This window comes from Lepisosteus oculatus, unplaced genomic scaffold (genome assembly GCF_040954835.1).
Source record: "Lepisosteus oculatus isolate fLepOcu1 unplaced genomic scaffold, fLepOcu1.hap2 HAP2_SCAFFOLD_52, whole genome shotgun sequence".
In the NCBI taxonomy this organism is placed as follows: domain Eukaryota; kingdom Metazoa; phylum Chordata; class Actinopteri; order Semionotiformes; family Lepisosteidae; genus Lepisosteus; species Lepisosteus oculatus.
The window spans coordinates 1,436,798-1,450,121 of record NW_027168064.1 but is presented as its reverse complement, the minus strand read 5'-3'; the positions used below and the strand labels follow the sequence as shown (position 1 = coordinate 1,450,121).

At 43.9% G+C, this 13,324-nt stretch overlaps 8 non-coding genes across 8 annotated transcripts; 5 read left to right on the top strand and 3 right to left on the bottom strand.

The window, feature by feature from the left end:
- Positions 1-1,144: 1,144 nt before the first annotated feature.
- Positions 1,145-1,226, top strand: trnas-uga (transfer RNA serine (anticodon UGA)). Its single transcript has one exon. It is a non-coding gene; the product is annotated as a tRNA-Ser (tRNA).
- A 1,554-nt stretch (positions 1,227-2,780) lies between these two features.
- trnar-ucg (transfer RNA arginine (anticodon UCG)) lies at positions 2,781-2,853 on the bottom strand. Its single transcript has one exon. It is a non-coding gene; the product is annotated as a tRNA-Arg (tRNA).
- Positions 2,854-4,046: 1,193 nt separating this feature from the next.
- On the top strand, positions 4,047-4,120 carry trnan-guu (transfer RNA asparagine (anticodon GUU)). The gene has a single exon. It is a non-coding gene; the product is annotated as a tRNA-Asn (tRNA).
- Positions 4,121-5,655: 1,535 nt separating this feature from the next.
- Positions 5,656-5,737, top strand: trnas-uga (transfer RNA serine (anticodon UGA)). The gene has a single exon. It is a non-coding gene; the product is annotated as a tRNA-Ser (tRNA).
- Positions 5,738-7,291: 1,554 nt separating this feature from the next.
- Positions 7,292-7,364, bottom strand: trnar-ucg (transfer RNA arginine (anticodon UCG)). The gene has a single exon. It is a non-coding gene; the product is annotated as a tRNA-Arg (tRNA).
- Positions 7,365-8,557: 1,193 nt separating this feature from the next.
- Positions 8,558-8,631, top strand: trnan-guu (transfer RNA asparagine (anticodon GUU)). The gene has a single exon. It is a non-coding gene; the product is annotated as a tRNA-Asn (tRNA).
- A 1,536-nt stretch (positions 8,632-10,167) lies between these two features.
- Positions 10,168-10,249, top strand: trnas-uga (transfer RNA serine (anticodon UGA)). The gene has a single exon. It is a non-coding gene; the product is annotated as a tRNA-Ser (tRNA).
- Positions 10,250-11,800: 1,551 nt separating this feature from the next.
- On the bottom strand, positions 11,801-11,873 carry trnar-ucg (transfer RNA arginine (anticodon UCG)). The gene has a single exon. It is a non-coding gene; the product is annotated as a tRNA-Arg (tRNA).
- Positions 11,874-13,324: the final 1,451 nt, after the last annotated feature.

Genomic DNA, 13,324 nt, shown 5'->3' with positions numbered 1-13,324 from the left:
AAAGCACTCGATAGAGTATTTGAATCCACAAGTAGCTACGAGCAACTTTGTCCTGGCTTGTATGAAAGTCGGAAAATGTCAAAAAGACAAAGATGGTGGCTTTTTCATATCTGTTCTTTTATTTTTAGTTCGTTGGCTCTTCTGTCCATTGTCCTCCTGCCTGGCTCTTGACCTGTGACTGTCTGAACGCACACATTAGACTTTCAGGCGGGGGATTTGTCCTGAGCCTCTGTGGAAGACCCACCCACCCCCATAAATAACTGCTCTAGAAACACATGAATGCAAAACTAAACCACAGCTTAAAGAGGAGCTCCAACTCAGTGCCATACTAATGTAAACGAAGTAATACTAAGACATGTTCTTATGGATTTGTCTTACCTTGAGATATGTAATTGGATTTCAGGATTAACTTCCTCATTCAATGTACTGGTGATTCTTTGCCTGGTCAGTACCTGGGTGGGAGACCTCCAGCGAACAATTAAGCTTACTGCTGGAAGTGGTGTTAAGAGACTCTTAGGATCTTCCAGAGGTGTCTGTCCAATAGCACTAGTTGCCTTAGAGCTGGCTCAAACATTGCTCAAGAGTCTACCTTTCACAGATGCGCAAAGATGAATGATGGGGGTGCACGCTTCAAGGAGCCTTCCAACTGTAGGGACCGATTAGAGACGATCCGTAGCATGTGTTCGTTTCCATATCTGCCCCGTGTCTCAACGGTAGGACAGAGTCAAATACTGCCTCGACACGTAACAGCATTATATATAACCGCAGGACTTGAGGGCTGTTTTGTTTGAATGTTCAAGGCATTGGTAAGAGCGTAGGTCAAGGGCCATTGGTGCATCTCCTGTAACTGGAGTAAAAATGCTATTCAAAGTGCAGTGACTAAAATCGTCGTCCACATGTCTCCGTTGTTGATTGCTTTCTGTCTAAGAACGTTCTGTTTTCATGTCCGAACGGGGAGACTTTATCATTCCAACTTGAAGCCACCCTTAAGTCCTCTGAGGTGTGTGTGTGTGTGTCCTTGCACGTATGGCGTAAAAGGTTTCTTAAACGGAGAGCGAACTTGAAAAAAGTTGCCTCCGCTGCCGCCGCCACCTCGCACTCCCTGTTCGATTGTAGCAAGAAGGCAGCGGCCGCGGTGCTCGCTGTAGTCGTGGCCGAGTGGTTAAGGTGACGGACTTGAAATCCGTTGGGGTCTCCCCGCGCAGGTTCAAATCCTGCCGACTACGGCGTCCTTTGCATTTGGTTGCGTGCGTGCGTGTAAAAGGACCAGCGCCGTTTCGTTTTCGCTGGGACCTTTAACACTCTAAATCGCCTGGACCCGCAGCCTGTGAAATCGATTCTTCAGCACCCACGATGGACGCTTTGCCGCTGGACACAGATAACGATGCTTTTCTGCAACGAGCTTTCCAGCTGAATTTTCTCGGCAGCTCCGTACTGAACCTGTTCTCCATTGCAACATAGCGGAGGCTCGTCACGTCTATAGCAAGGCTGTGTAGGACCGCATACGCCACAGTGACTTGTACACAGACCACATGAAAGGCAAGCAAAATACACTTTTAAAATTCCAAAGACTCACAAGGTCAGAGAAACAGCGATGACCTGAACAGATCTGTTACAGAAGTCTAGGTTGACCTTTTTAGAGCTGTAATTGCATTTTTGTTTAATAGAAGATCAAATCTACTCGCATGTACCAGCACCTTACAGTTTATTGATGTTAATTCTGTTTAAGTAATAAGATTGCTAACGATGTTGGACTTTAGCCGGTGTTTTTTAGAACAAATTGCTTACACTTCTGTAAGGAATACGCAGTACGTGCCTTTGTCAGTCATTGCTCACCATACCTGTAACTTTCTTATCTAACTCACTTCCTCAAATGGTGAAGGTCCACAAACATAAATGAAAAAAAAACCCTTGTTGTAGATGAGGTGCACAAAAAAGCAGCCCCTGATAGTGTATAACACATTTATACTATTGCAGAGACACATGTAACATATATATACTGTATATATATATGAAACAGAAATAGAAACAGAAACAGGAATCGCTTACTCACCTGGAGAATCTCTGTAGGAATATCTAGCATTTATCAATGGAAATAAAAGCTGCTTTAATACAGTGCATGTTCAAACTCAAACCCTCAGCTGCTGTTCTTGTTTGTTTTGGGACAAATTGCAACTGAGCATCGCATGAGCCGTTACGTACCCTTATCTGTTAGGGAATTTCAAGGGAGGAGTTAGGTCAGAATGGGTAGGCTGCAAAACAACAAGTAAAGATTTATTCCAAGATGAAACGTTGTGGCGGTTTTCTTATCTTTTCAGCATGGACTAAACTTTTACGTGTTCCTTATATGCTATATATGTATATATTAGCACCAATGTCGTTCTTAAAAACTAACATGAAATTGTCAGGGACATTCAGCTATATACAAAGACGAGACAGACAAAGTAATAATTCTGTATTAACGTGGCCTACATACTGACGCAATGATCAAACTAACTGACATGTTCTGATTCAGATCCCCTGCAGTTCATGCCAATTAGAACAATAGCAATGCTGAGTCCTCCCCACCCTACCGAGCACAAATTCAGCTGCTCTCCAGTTCTGTTCTGCATGTTTTTTCATTGCAATTGAGCTCGGAGCTGGAGATGATCTCCATACAGTTCTGTGTTCACCAGCCCGCACTTGCGTGCTAATTTACGGGTTGTGGCAAATGCTTTTCTATAGTTCATATACATGACGGCAACCTGTTACCTAGGAACCTGAGAGGTTTAAAAGCCTCACGAGCCAGGCAGGACTCAAACCTACAATCTTCTGATCCGAAGTCAGACGCGTTATCCATTACGCCACTGGCCCATAGAACATGCGCTTGCACTCCACCACAGAGAGCTCTACACTGCTACTAGTAGTACACTTCCCCATCTAAATTTTCACAGCAAGAAACTTGTGTTTCCTACTATTTTTGTCAGGTTTAAAATATCATCTCCTTAAAACAGAAAAAGTGTTGATGTGTTGTGCTGAAATTCCGATTGATTTTGAATTCAAAGAAAAAAGGTTTTCTTCCAAAACACCATGAAATTGTCACATCTTGCAGACAATAGGTGTATTCCATGTTGAAAAGAGAAGAAAGAAAACCATGGAGCCTTTTACAGGTGTGAGGCTTCTTCAGGTGTGAGAAGACCTCACAGTCGAAACGCTGTGTTTCCGTTCTTCTCTTTTCAGCATGCAATAAACCTAGTACTTGTTCCTTTGCAGCCGAGGCATGCTGACGTAGCTACCCAGCTGAACATCTTGCAGACTCTACAGTACTTCTCTCCTGTAGAAGTAAAGCAGGGCTTGCTGGGTGAGCTTTTGCTCCGGTAAATTAGGTCACGTGTCATGTTAAATCACTTCTTCTAAACACAACATTTGCTGGTGCTAGCTTTCCCCATGAAAAGAGACATTTCCCTTACAGTACATGACATATCGTTTTTATTCTATCAATAAGTATAGAAATTAAACAAAAGAAAAAATGGTGTCGCCAAAGAATGCACAGCTCTGTCACCTTGGGGAGGTGTCAAGGGCATTGAACTCCTTGGACATGAAAAGTGCCCGATAAATGCCATTTCTCATCATTTCTCTTGGCGTCAGTTCTGCTATTAAATGGGACGGAGGCAACGGGCTCAGAGAGCAGGTTAAGTGCACACCGAACGCAGATGTGTCCAAGTGTCTGTAAAAGCGCGGTGCTCCGCTGGCGCTGTTCCCTAGTGGCTTAAAGTGCTCGCCTAGTAAGCAGGCGATCCTGGGTCTGAATACCAGCGGTGCCTCTCTCCGTGTCTTGTTGTGCCGAATGTATCATTTCAGACAAACATGTACAGCTTGGTTCAGTTTAATGCAAGAATTCATTTCCTTTCTGGAATAACTTGTTTTTGAAGAAATCCATACAGCTTGTGAAAGATGAAATCCATTTCTTGGTTGTCAGTGGAAAAAGATTGCCGGCTGCAAGAAGCGCAAGTGATTGTTTTCTTTGACCATAAACCTGCAAATGTAGGGAGCACACGCGGCCGTCAGTCTCTGTGGCGCAATCGGTTAGCGCGTTCGGCTGTTAACCGAAAGGTTGGTGGTTCAAGCCCACCCAGGGACGCATGTCTCCGTTTTTCCAATGTAAACATCATCACCGCTAAAGAAGATGGCGCAGAAGGCTCCACAGTCGAAACGTTGTGCTTCTTTTCTTCTCTTTTCAGCATGGAGTAAACCTTTGCTTGATCCTTTGCAGCCTACGCATGCTGACACAGCTACCTTTCTCTTAACGCGCCTCAATCATTATTCACCAAAACCATCAGCAGAATGTGTCGCCTTTGTGGTGATGTCACTCCTCTGCTTCACAAATGTCCTTAGTGACGGACCATTTCTTTCTGCCATTTTTCCGGAGCGGTTATTGATTGCTCCATCATTTCCCTCATACTTTCCATCCCTAGATTGAAAAAAAAAACAGAAACAGGCTGACAGGACGACAATCAAATTGCAAAAACTCATCAAAGCACTCGATAGAGTATTTGAATCCACAAGTAGCTACGAGCAACTTTGTCCTGGCTTGTATGAAAGTCGGAAAATGTCAAAAAGACAAAGATGGTGGCTTTTTCATATCTGTTCTTTTATTTTTAGTTCGTTGGCTCTTCTGTCCATTGTCCTCCTGCCTGGCTCTTGACCTGTGACTGTCTGAACGCACACATTAGACTTTCAGGCGGGGGATTTGTCCTGAGCCTCTGTGGAAGACCCACCCACCCCCATAAATAACTGCTCTAGAAACACATGAATGCAAAACTTAACCACAGCTTAAAGAGGAGCTCCAACTCAGTGCCATACTAATGTAAACGAAGTAATACTAAGACATGTTCTTATGGATTTGTCTTACCTTGAGATATGTAATTGGATTTCAGGATTAACTTCCTCATTCAATGTACTGGTGATTCTTTGCCTGGTCAGTACCTGGGTGGGAGACCTCCAGCGAACAATTAAGCTTGCTGCTGGAAGTGGTGTTAAGAGACTCTTAGGATCTTCCAGAGGTGTCTGTCCAATAGCACTAGTTGCCTTAGAGCTGGCTCAAACATTGCTCAAGAGTCTACCTTTCACAGATGCGCAAAGATGAATGATGGGGGTGCACGCTTCAAGGAGCCTTCCAACTGTAGGGACCGATTAGAGACGATCCGTAGCATGTGTTCGTTTCCATATCTGCCCCGTGTCTCAACGGTAGGACAGAGTCAAATACTGCCTCGACACGTAACAGCATTATATATAACCGCAGGACTTGAGGGCTGTTTTGTTTGAATGTTCAAGGCATTGGTAAGAGCGTAGGTCAAGGGCCATTGGTGCATCTCCTGTAACTGGAGTAAAAATGCTATTCAAAGTGCAGTGACTAAAATCGTCGTCCACATGTCTCCGTTGTTGATTGCTTTCTGTCTAAGAACTTTCTGTTTTCATGTCCGAACGGGGAGACTTTATCATTCCAACTTGAAGCCACCCTTAAGTCCTCTGAGGTGTGTGTGTGTGTGCTTGCACGTATGGCGTAAAAGGTTTCTTAAACGGAGAGCGAACTTGAAAAAAGTTGCCTTCGCTGCCGCCGCCACCTCGCACTCCCTGTTCGATTGTAGCAAGAAGGCAGCGGCCGCGGTGCTTGCTGTAGTCGTGGCCGAGTGGTTAAGGTGACGGACTTGAAATCCGTTGGGGTCTCCCCGCGCAGGTTCAAATCCTGCCGACTACGGCGTCCTTTGCATTTGGTTGCGTGCGTGCGTGTAAAAGGACCAGCGCCGTTTCGTTTTCGCTGGGACCTTTAACACTCTAAATCGCCTGGACCCGCAGCCTGTGAAATCGATTCTTCAGCACCCACGATGGACGCTTTGCCGCTGGACACAGATAACGATGCTTTTCTGCAACGAGCTTTCCAGCTGAATTTTCTCAGCAGCTCCGTACTGAACCTGTTCTCCATTGCAACATAGCGGAGGCTCGTCACGTCTATAGCAAGGCTGGTTAGGACCGCATACGCCACAGTGACTTGTACACAGACCACATGAAAGGCAAGCAAAATACACTTTTAAAATTCCAAAGACTCACAAGGTCAGAGAAACAGCGATGACCTGAACAGATCTGTTACAGAAGTCTAGGTTGACCTTTTTAGAGCTGTAATTGCATTTTTGTTTAATAGAAGATCAAATCTACTCGCATGTACCAGCACCTTACAGTTTATTGATGTTAATTCTGTTTAAGTAATAAGATTGCTAACGATGTTGGACTTTAGCCGGTGTTTTTTAGAACAAATTGCTTACACTTCTGTAAGGAATACGCAGTACGTGCCTTTGTCAGTCATTGCTCACCATACCTGTAACTTTCTTATCTAACTCACTTCCTCAAATGGTGAAGGTCCACAAACATAAATGAAAAAAAAACCCTTGTTGTAGATGAGGTGCACAAAAAAGCAGCCCCTGATAGTGTATAACACATTTATACTATTGCAGAGACACATGTAACATATATATACTGTATATATATATGAAACAGAAATAGAAACAGAAACAGGAATCGCTTACTCACCTGGAGAATCTCTGTAGGAATATCTAGCATTTATCAATGGAAATAAAAGCTGCTTTAATACAGTGCATGTTCAAACTCAAACCCTCAGCTGCTGTTCTTGTTTGTTTTGGGACAAATTGCAACTGAGCATCGCATGAGCCGTTACGTACCCTTATCTGTTAGGGAATTTCAAGGGAGGAGTTAGGTCAGAATGGGTAGGCTGCAAAACAACAAGTAAAGATTTATTCCAAGATGAAACGTTGTGGCGGTTTTCTTATCTTTTCAGCATGGACTAAACTTTTACGTGTTCCTTATATGCTATATATGTATATATTAGCACCAATGTCGTTCTTAAAAACTAACATGAAATTGTCAGGGACATTCAGCTATATACAAAGACGAGACAGACAAAGTAATAATTCTGTATTAACGTGGCCTACATACTGACGCAATGATCAAACTAACTGACATGTTCTGATTCAGATCCCCTGCAGTTCATGCCAATTAGAACAATAGCAATGCTGAGTCCTCCCCACCCTACCGAGCACAAATTCAGCTGCTCTCCAGTTCTGTTCTGCATGTTTTTTCATTGCAATTGAGCTCGGAGCTGGAGATGATCTCCATACAGTTCTGTGTTCACCAGCCCGCACTTGCGTGCTAATTTACGGGTTGTGGCAAATGCTTTTCTATAGTTCATATACATGACGGCAACCTGTTACCGAGGAACCTGAGAGGTTTAAAAGCCTCACGAGCCAGGCAGGACTCGAACCTCCAATCTTCTGATCCGAAGTCAGACGCGTTATCCATTACGCCACTGGCCCATAGAACATGCGCTTGCACTCCACCACAGAGAGCTCTACACTGCTACTAGTAGTACACTTCCCCATCTAAATTTTCACAGCAAGAAACTTGTGTTTCCTACTATTTTTATCAGGTTTAAAATATCATCTCCTTAAAACAGAAAAAGTGTTGATGTGTCGTGCTGAAATTCCGATTGATTTTGAATTCAAAGAAAAAAGGTTTTCTTCCAAAACACCATGAAATTGTCACATCTTGCAGACAATAGGTGTATTCCATGTTGAAAAGAGAAGAAAGAAAACCATGGAGCCTTTTACAGGTGTGAGGCTTCTTCAGGTGTGAGAAGACCTCACAGTCGAAACGCTGTGTTTCCGTTCTTCTCTTTTCAGCATGCAATAAACCTAGTACTTGTTCCTTTGCAGCCGAGGCATGCTGACGTAGCTACCCAGCTGAACATCTTGCAGACTCTACAGTACTTCTCTCCTGTAGAAGTAAAGCAGGGCTTGCTGGGTGAGCTTTTGCTCCGGTAAATTAGGTCACGTGTCATGTTAAATCACTTCTTCTAAACACAACATTTGCTGGTGCTAGCTTTCCCCATGAAAAGAGACATTTCCCTTACAGTACATGACATATCGTTTTTATTCTATCAATAAGTATAGAAATTAAACAAAAGAAAAAATGGTGTCGCCAAAGAATGCACAGCTCTGTCGCCTTGGGGAGGTGTCAAGGGCATTGAGCTCCTTGGACATGAAAAGTGCCCGATAAATGCCATTTCTCATCATTTCTCTTGGCGTCAGTTCTGCTATTAAATGGGACGGAGGCAACGGGTTCAGAGAGCAGGTTAAGTGCACACCGAACGCAGATGTGTCCAAGTGTCTGTAAAAGCGCGGTGCTCCGCTGGCGCTGTTCCCTAGTGGCTTAAAGTGCCCGCCTAGTAAGCAGGCGATCCTGGGTCTGAATACCAGCGGTGCCTCTCTCCGTGTCTTGTTGTGCCGAATGTCTCATTTCAGACAAACATGTACAGCTTGGTTCAGTTTAATGCAAGAATTCATTTCCTTTCTGGAATAACTTGTTTTTGAAGAAATCCATACAGCTTGTGAAAGATGAAATCCATTTCTTGGTTGTCAGTGGAAAAAGATTGCCGGCTGCAAGAAGCGCAAGTGATTGTTTTCTTTGACCATAAACCTGCAAATGTAGGGAGCACAAGCGGCCGTCAGTCTCTGTGGCGCAATCGGTTAGCGCGTTCGGCTGTTAACCGAAAGGTTGGTGGTTCAAGCCCACCCAGGGACGCATGTCTCCGTTTTTCCAATGTAAACATCATCACCGCTAAAGAAGATGGCGCAGAAGGCTCCACAGTCGAAACGTTGTGCTTCTTTTCTTCTCTTTTCAGCATGGAGTAAACCTTTGCTTGATCCTTTGCAGCCTACGCATGCTGACACAGCTACCTTTCTCTTAACGCACCTCAATCATTATTCACCAAAACCATCAGCAGAATGTGTCGCCTTTGTGGTGATGTCACTCCTCTGCTTCACAAATGTCCTTAGTGACGGACCATTTCATTCTGCCATTTTTCCGGAGCGGTTATTGATTGCTCCATCATTTCCCTCATACTTTCCATCCCAAGATTGAAAAAAAAAAACAGAAACAGGCTGATAGGACGACAATCAAATTGCAAAAACTCATCAAAGCACTCGATAGAGTATTTGAATCCACAAGTAGCTACGAGCAACTTTGTCCTGGCTTGCATGAAAGTCGGAAAATGTCAAAAAGAAAAAGATGGTGGCTTTTTCATATCTGTTCTTTTATTTTTAGTTCGTTGGCTCTTCTGTCCATTGTCCTCCTGCCTGGCTCTTGACCTGTGACTGTCTGAACGCACACATTAGACTTTCAGGCGGGGGATTTGTCCTGAGCCTCTGTGAAAGACCCACCCACCCCCATAAATAACTGCTCTAGAAACACATGAATGCAAAACTAAACCACAGCTTAAAGAGGAGCTCCAACTCAGTGCCATACTAATGTAAACGAAGTAATACTAAGACATGTTCTTATGGATTTGTCTTACCTTGAGATATGTAATTGGATTTCAGGATTAACTTCCTCATTCAATGTACTGGTGATTCTTTGCCTGGTCAGTACCTGGGTGGGAGACCTCCAGCGAACAATTAAGCTTGCTGCTGGAAGTGGTGTTAAGAGACTCTTAGGATCTTCCAGAGGTGTCTGTCCAATAGCACTAGTTGCCTTAGAGCTGGCTCAAACATTGCTCAAGAGTCTACCTTTCACAGATGCGCAAAGATGAATGATGGGGGTGCACGCTTCAAGGAGCCTTCCAACTGTAGGGACCGATTAGAGACGATCCGTAGCATGTGTTCATTTCCATATACGCCCCGTGTCTCAACGGTAGGACAGAGTCAAATACTGCCTCGACACGTAACAGCGTTATATTAAACCGCAGGACTTGAGGGCTGTTTTGTTTGAATGTTCAAGGCATTGGTAAGAGCGTAGGTCAAGGGCCATTGGTGCATCTCCTGTAACTGGAGTAAAAATGCTATTCAAAGTGCAGTGACTAAAATCGTCGTCCAGATGTCTCTGTTGTTGATTGCTTTCTGTCTAAGAACGTTCTGTTTTCATGTCCGAACGGGGAGACTTTATCATTCCAACTTGAAGCCACCCTTAAGTCCTCTGAGGTGTGTGTGTGTGTGCTTGCACGTATGGCGTAAAAGGTTTCTTAAACGGAGAGCGAACTTGAAAAAAGTTGCCTCCGCTGCCGCCGCCGCCTCGCACTCCCTGTTCGATTGTAGCAAGAAGGCAGCGGCCGCGGCGCTTGCTGTAGTCGTGGCCGAGAGGTTAAGGTGACGGACTTGAAATCCGTTGGGGTCTCCCCGCGCAGGTTCAAATCCTGCCGACTACGGCGTCCTTTGCATTTGGTTGCGTGCGTGCGTGTAAAAGGACCGGCGCCGTTTCGTTTTCACTGGGACCTTTAACACTCTAAATCGCCTGGACCCACAGCCTGTGAAATCGATTCTTCAGCACCCACGATGGACGCTTTGCCGCTGGACACAGAGAACGATGCTTTTCTGCAACGAGCTTTCCAGCTGAATTTTCTCGGCAGCTCCGTACTGAACCTGTTCTCCATTGCAACATAGCGGAGGCTCGTCACGTCTATAGCAAGGCTGTGTAGGACCGCATACGCCACAGTGACTTGTACACAGACCACATGAAAGGCAAGCAAAATACACTTTTAAAATTCCAAAGACTCACAAGGTCAGAGAAACAGCGATGACCTGAACAGATCTGTTACAGAAGTCTAGGTTGACCTTTTTAGAGCTGTAATTGCATTTTTGTTTAATAGAAGATCAAATCTACTCGCATGTACCAGCACCTTACAGTTTATTGATGTTAATTCTGTTTAAGTAATAAGATTGCTAACGATGTTGGACTTTAGCCGGTGTTTTTTAGAACAAATTGCTTACACTTCTGTAAGGAATACGCAGTACGTGCCTTTGTCAGTCATTGCTCACCATACCTGTAACTTTCTTATCTAACTCACTTCCTCAAATGGTGAAGGTCCACAAACATAAATGAAAAAAAAAACCCTTGTTGTAGATGAGGTGCACAAAAAAGCAGCCCCTGATAGTGTATAACACATTTATACTATTGCAGAGACACATGTAACATATATATACTGTATATATGAAACAGAAATAGAAACAGAAACAGGAATCGCTTACTCACCTGGAGAATCTCTGTAGGAATATCTAGCATTTATCAATGGAAATAAAAGCTGCTTTAATACAGTGCATGTTCAAACTCAAACCCTCAGCTGCTGTTCTTGTTTGTTTTGGGACAAATTGCAACTGAGCATCGCATGAGCCGTTACGTACCCTTATCTGTTAGGGAATTTCAAGGGAGGAGTTAGGTCAGAATGGGTAGGCTGCAAAACAACAAGTAAAGATTTATTCCAAGATGAAACGTTGTGGCGGTTTTCTTATCCTTTCAGCATGGACTAAACTTTTACGTGTTCCTTATATACTATATATGTATATATTAGCACCAATGTCGTTCTTAAAAACTAACATGAAATTGTCAGGGACATTCAGCTATATACAAAGACGAGACAGACAAAGTAATAATTCTGTATTAACGTGGCCTACATACTGACGCAATGATCAAACTGACTGACATGTTCTGATTCAGATCCCCTGCAGTTCATGCCAATTAGAACAATAGCAATGCTGAGTCCTCCCCACCCTACTGAGCACAAATTCATCTGCTCTCCAGTTCTGTTCTGCATGTTTTTTCATTGCAATTGAGCTCGGAGCTGGAGATGATCTCCATACAGTTCTGTGTTCACCAGCCCGCACTTGCGTGCTAATTTACGGGTTGTGGCAAATGCTTTTCTATAGTTCATATACATGACGGCAACCTGTTACCTAGGAACCTGAGAGGTTTAAAAGCCTCACGAGCCAGGCAGGACTCGAACCTACAATCTTCTGATCCGAAGTCAGACGCGTTATCCATTACGCCACTGGCCCATAGAACATGCGCTTGCACTCCACCACAGAGAGCTCTACACTGCTACTAGTAGTACACTTCCCCATCTAAATTTTCACAGCAAGAAACTTGTGTTTCCTACTATTTTTGTCAGGTTTAAAATATCATCTCCTTAAAACAGAAAAAGTGTTGATGTGTTGTGCTGAAATTCCGATTGATTTTGAATTCAAAGAAAAAAGGTTTTCTTCCAAAACACCATGAAATTGTCACATCTTGCAGACAATAGGTGTATTCCATGTTGAAAAGAGAAGAAAGAAAACCATGGAGCCTTTTACAGGTGTGAGGCTTCTTCAGGTGTGAGAAGACCTCACAGTCGAAACGCTGTGTTTCCGTTCTTCTCTTTTCAGCATGCAATAAACCTAGTACTTGTTCCTTTGCAGCCGAGGCATGCTGACGTAGCTACCCAGCTGAACATCTTGCAGACTCTACAGTACTTCTCTCCTGTAGAAGTAAAGCAGGGCTTGCTGGGTGAGCTTTTGCTCCGGTAAATTAGGTCACGTGTCATGTTAAATCACTTCTTCTAAACACAACATTTGCTGGTGCTAGCTTTCCCCATGAAAAGAGACATTTCCCTTACAGTACATGACATATCGTTTTTATTCTATCAATAAGTATAGAAATTAAACAAAAGAAAAAATGGTGTCGCCAAAGAATGCACAGCTCTGTCGCCTTGGGGAGGTGTCAAGGGCATTGAGCTCCTTGGACATGAAAAGTGCCCGATAAATGCCATTTCTCATCATTTCTCTTGGCGTCAGTTCTGCTATTAAATGGGACGGAGGCAACGGGCTCAGAGAGCAGGTTAAGTGCACACCGAACGCAGATGTGTCCAAGTGTCTGTAAAAGCGCGGTGCTCCGCTGGCGCTGTTCCCTAGTGGCTTAAAGTGCCCGCCTAGTAAGCAGGCGATCCTGGGTCTGAATACCAGCGGTGCCTCTCTCCGTGTCTTGTTGTGCCGAATGTATCATTTCAGACAAACATGTACAGCTTGGTTCAGTTTAATGCAAGAATTCATTTCCTTTCTGGAATAACTTGTTTTTGAAGAAATCCATACAGCTTGTGAAAGATGAAATCCATTTCTTGGTTGTCAGTGGAAAAAGATTGCCGGCTGCAAGAAGCGCAAGTGATTGTTTTCTTTGACCATAAACCTGCAAATGTAGGGTGCACAAAAGACTGTCAGACTCTGTGGTGCTGAAAAGTTGGTGGTTCAAGCCCCTCCAGTATGCGTGTCTCAGTTTTTCCAATGTAAACATCATCACCATCGCTAAAGAAGATGGCGCAGAAGGCTCCACAGTCGAAACGTTGTGCTTCTTTTCTTCTTTTTTCAGCATGGAGTAAACCTTTGCTTTATCCTTTGCAGCCTAAGCATGCTGACGCAGCTACCTTTCTCTTAACACGCCTCAATCATTATTCACCAAAACGATCAGCAGAATAAGT